This window comes from Triticum aestivum, chromosome 6B (assembly GCF_018294505.1).
Source record: "Triticum aestivum cultivar Chinese Spring chromosome 6B, IWGSC CS RefSeq v2.1, whole genome shotgun sequence".
NCBI classification, from domain to species: Eukaryota; Viridiplantae; Streptophyta; class Magnoliopsida; order Poales; family Poaceae; genus Triticum; species Triticum aestivum.
This window is the reverse complement of record NC_057810.1, coordinates 46,236,406-46,241,718: the sequence shown is the minus strand read 5'-3', so window position 1 is coordinate 46,241,718 and position 5,313 is coordinate 46,236,406.

The following is a 5,313-nucleotide window of genomic DNA, read 5'->3' as shown; positions in this document are numbered from 1 at the left end:
GGAGGTCGTCCCGTCCCGGCGGGGAGGCGAACGGCGCGGCGCGGCGCGGTCTGCAGGAGGAGGAGGAGGTCGTGCGGGGGGCGGTTCTCTTTTTTTTTGACTGCGGGGCGATTTTTAGTGCGGGGCGATTAGCGATCGATTTGGCTTGTTGCGTGGTTGGTAGCGTTAAACACAGAATGATTAAAGGCCATTAGATCTTGATGATCGATGGGTGGGATTGTTTGGATCTGCCTCTCTCTTTCTTTTATAGTGGTAGTAGATATAATATAGTTAGACCAACCACTATTATAGAACCATGTGACCCGTGCATCGCCTCCCATGGTGGCTCGGAACAGAAATCCTAGCCGTCGACACTACAAGGCGGAAAGGCGAAACTGCAAGTATGCGTCAGCTTTCCTGGTGGGGTTCCCTTGCGCGGAGTCACCGAGGAAATACCACTCGGGCTCGGATGCATGTGGTGGTCTAGTGTCAGATTGGTTCCCTAGTACATGGGAGCAAGTTGTTGTGTGTGGTGCTATCTCACTCGAGCTTTGGAACTCGATGGTCATTGATGGGTCTTTACGAGGGTTCCTCTCTCCAGATCTGGTGCTTGTTGCCAGCACCTCATTCTGGTGAGGTTGTCGAACGCTGGTGGAAGGCTCCTTTTTGAATTTTGGCGGCTCTCACTCCGGCTAGTTTGCCTTCGACGTTAGATGCAATTTATGGACTTCGGCTCAAAGCAGATGGTATGGTTGTGCAGTGGCATCAGTGAGATTTCTAGACTAGTGCATGTAGCTGCTGACATTGCAGAAAAGTGGTAGCGACAACACATGATTGACTCTGATTTGGTGGTGCTCCTAGAGTACCTAGTCTCGAGCTTTCAGATGAAAACCCTAGATCCGACCCGAGTGGGTTATAACTGGCAATGACGATATTTTTTGCATTGTTACCTTGTTGAAGGGATTGTTCGGATATGCTCGGACTTGTTCTTCAGGGTGAAAACCTATAATTTGGCCTCCGGTGTGTTCCTTCCTGAATGTGTTGTTGTTGAAGAACATTGTTGTCCTTCTGGTCTCAAGAGATGATTGGTGTGGATATGGTTGTTGTTGTAGTATGTCAATCTTTGTTCGATCACTTTGGCTAGTTATTTTTCTCCTTTTGGCTATTTTTATTTTTTTCTCCTTTAGGCATAGCTTCGGTCTTGTATAATGTAGCTCTTTGCCGGTGTGCTTTTTGCGTGTGTGCGTTTCGGCTGTGTGTATCCTATTTATGCAAGATTGGGTGTGTGTGTACTGAATTTGTATTGACTTGATGCTTCATTTTTCTATCAACAAAATCCACCATTTATCCTAAAAAACTACTATTGCAGTAATGGAGTAGACGAAAAGTCATCTCAAGAGGGACCAACGGAATTGCCTTTCTTTATTAATCAGTCATTAACAAAGAAATCCAGATATATAAGTAAGGAGAAGTGCTTCGGTACACCCCCCTCACAAAACGTATAAAGGGTGGTATGAACTTCTTCACAAATTGTATTCACTTTCCTATATTGAAAGTATATACGGTTTAGTTTCGTATAATACACGGCGAACAGCTCTCCCTCATGGGCTCAGCCCATTTACGTTTTTCTAGTTTTAATTGTCAAAAAAATAGATGTCCTCGGCTGGATTTGAACCACAACCCTCACGCACTACGTGTAACCGCACAAACCATCCGGGACAGCACATCAGATTTGCCTTCTTTGCTCGTTTTCCCCTTCTTGTGCGGGAGACATAATGCCAAGAAAAAAACACAGCACCTCCACTCTTTAGTTTATGTATATCTTTTTTTTTTGCATGGCTTTCTTTAGGGTTTCTAGTTTTCCTGTTTTGTTCATAAAATACTAATATTTGTATTTTTAAAAATTGTACATAAATTTCAAAACAAATGTTCATGCCTTTCAAACATGCTCAAAATGTCAAAATGCGAACAGCTTTTTAAAAAAATAACAAAAATTTGGACACGATTTTTTTTTGAAAAACAGTAAAAAATTGAAATTCCAGAAAAAGCAGAAAAATATGAACAAAATTTGAATTCGGAAAATAAATAAATAAATGAGAAATAGAAACAATAAACATAATAAACGAAAAGTCTAAGAAGGCAAACAAATAAACACGAGAAAAGATAAAAAGAAAAAGAAAAACACAGTTCACGACCTCCGAGAAGGTCCCAAAACAGGCAAAAAATGAATGGGAACCCGAGGTTCCCAAGACCGAGAATTTTTTTTTGCAAATTTCATAGTGAACTTTGTTTTGAATTTTTGTGAAAATATTCAAATCCATGAAAATTTGTAAAACAATTGATGAACTTTTCAAATCCGCATGCTCCCTGCCCAACACATGCCCGACGAGAGCAATGTCGTCGCCTAGTTGGACCAAGGCCTAAGCGTTTTATTTTCTTTTCTATTTTTTCATTTGATTTCATATTTTGTTAATTCATTTTTTCTCTTTTTTGAATACCAAAATACAAGTTGTAACTAACTTTTTAAACTAGTGCTTTAAAAAATATATTTATTAAATGTAAAAAAACACTTACTGTTTTCAATTTTATCCCTTTGTATTTATTAGTTGGGGTCATTTCAAGGATGTCCAAAAAACACCATGTTCAACGGAGATTATTCGGTAAGGTGAGAACGGTTGATCTGAGAGCATGTTATTTTTCAACATCTTTGAAATGGCCCCAATTTCCCCACCAAAAAAGACGAAGGAATGGATCCCATTTTTTTCATGGCCTTTTACGAGCAATTCAAGGCACCATGCCAAAGTTGATTTGGTTTTCGACAAATTCTGCATTTTTTGGAGTTTCCTTTGTAAGAGAAGACCGATAAAATGGTCGAACATGTTGCAACTTGCATACGGTGTCGAAAATTGTTTAACCTAGCATGGTTGCCTATCATGGTCACTCCCATCCGGGTGCATCCTCCATTGAACATGGTCTAGTTCTGAACATCTTTTAAATAACCCCAACTTTTGCAGGCAAAGGGCATGCCCGTGGTAAGGATCCATGCCAGGTTTGAATGATTTCCGACAAAATATGCAAGTTGCGACACGTCCGGCCATTTATGTACATTTTTTTAACCGAGAGAACCCCGGAAAAGTCAAATTTGTCGAAACCAAAACAACTTGGCATGGTGCGTTTAACCGATAATATAAGATCATGGATAGATTTGGGGTGAGTTAATGGATGCCGCAAAAACATGCTCTCAAATGGACCCTTCTCACCTACCCGAACACCCTCTGTTGAACATAATCTATTTTTGAACATGCATGAAATCACCCCAACCTTTTCCAGTAGGCGGGCATGCCCATGGTAGGCACCCATGCCAGGTTTGAATGAATTCCCCACAACGTATGCATGTTGTGTCACGTCCGGCCATTTATCAGCTTGTTTTCATCGAGAAAACTCTAGAAAATGAAAGAATTGTAGAAAACTTAAATAGCTTGACATGGTGCCTTGATTTGATCATAGAAGGAGGTGGAAAAATTAGGCCTTTAGAAAGATGTTCAGAAACAACGCACCCTCAGGTAGAGCCTTCTAGCCAACCTGAGCACCCCTTCATTAAACATGGTCTAGTTTTGGGCATTCTTAAAATGACCCCAACCTTTTCAAGCAGGTGGGCATGACCATGGTAGTCATCCAGGTTTGTACGATTTCTGACACCGTATGCAAGTTGCGACACGGTCGCCCATTATCGAGCATTTTTTTACCGAGAAAACTATGAAAAATGCAATACTTGTCGAAAACCAAAACAACTTGGCATGGTGCCTTGAATTGGTCATACAAGGCATGAAAAAAATTGGGGCCATTTCAAGCATGTCGGAAAACGACGTGCTCTTAGACGGAACCATCTCGCTTACTCGAACACCTACGTTGATCATGGTCTAAGTTTCCTTTTTCCATCTTTCGTAGTGCGTCTAATATAACGCTAAAAAGAAAGACTCTGATTTTCCTTTTCAACCGGGCTGGTTTTTTCTTCAATTTTTACATGGATTTCTATATTATTTTGTTTTTCTTTTCTTTTATTGATTTTGAAAAAAGTTCATCAATAATTCAAATTAAGTTCATTGATTTGGACAAAATGAACAAAGTTTAAAAAATCCATTGATTTAGAAACAAATTTTATCAATTTATAAAAAAGACCAACAATTTTCAAAAAAAAATTGCCAACTTGCAAAATAGTTCACGAATTTGTGAAGAAAACTGATCAATTTTGGGGAAAAAAGTTCACTGATTTGAAAGAAAAATTCAAGAATTTAAAATTTTGTCGTCATTTTCGATTAAAAAATCATGAATTATAAAAACTTCACGCATTTAAGAAACAAAAAAGAAAAGAAAAAAACAACCAAAAAATGTTGCGCTTTTCAAGTGTTGTATTTCAATTATAACTAAACTTATTTAATGCTTGAGGTCCGGTTGCTTAGCTGGTTAATGCGGCTGTGCTAATTGTTGAAGGACCTAGGTTCGAATCCTGCAGCAATCACCTTTTTTTGCGGTTTCAAAAAAAAGAAAGGATGAATGTGCTGAATGGGCCGGCACAGCACGGCAGGGTGTGTTAATGTACAGCGTATAGGTGATTCTAAAAAAAAAGTTTATAAAAAATACCTATCATGCCCTTACTTATGAAGAGGTATGGGCTAATCTGAGCTGGCCTTGTGTTTAGGGGGGTGTACCGAAGTTAAGTAATATAATAAGCACATTATCTTGTTTCTTATGTGCAGCATCCTGGCCTCTTATACTTAATCTTCAGCTCTGCACTTTTCTAATGATTGGGACCTGTTTTCATTGCTCACCAGACTGGTCACCGTTACGCACCAATAGTTTAGATCATGTGTTTCTTTCCCCTCTGCAGATGGACATATCCTCAAGGACTAAAAGAGGCCGAGAGTGAGATTTTAGCTCCGAAATTATTTATTTATTAGAAAGTAGTATGGCCATCATTAGATTGTATCTACTACCACTATAAAAGAAAGAGAGGGGCAGATCCAAACAATCCCACCCATCGATCATCAAGATCTAATGGCCTTTAATCATTCTGTGTTTAACACTACCAACCACGCAACAAGCCAAATCGATCGCTAATCGCCCCGCACTAAAAATCGCCCCGCAGTCAAAAAATGAAAAGAAAACCGCCCCCCGCACGACTCCTCCTCCTGCAGACCGCGCCGCCGATTCCCCGCGACGCCGCCTTGCGCCCGGACACCGGCGCCACCCCGCCCGCCACACCGCTCGCCGTCGCCGCCCCTAGACGCCCTGCCTGCGCGCTCCTCGCCGCCCCCACGAAGCCCTCGCCGGCAC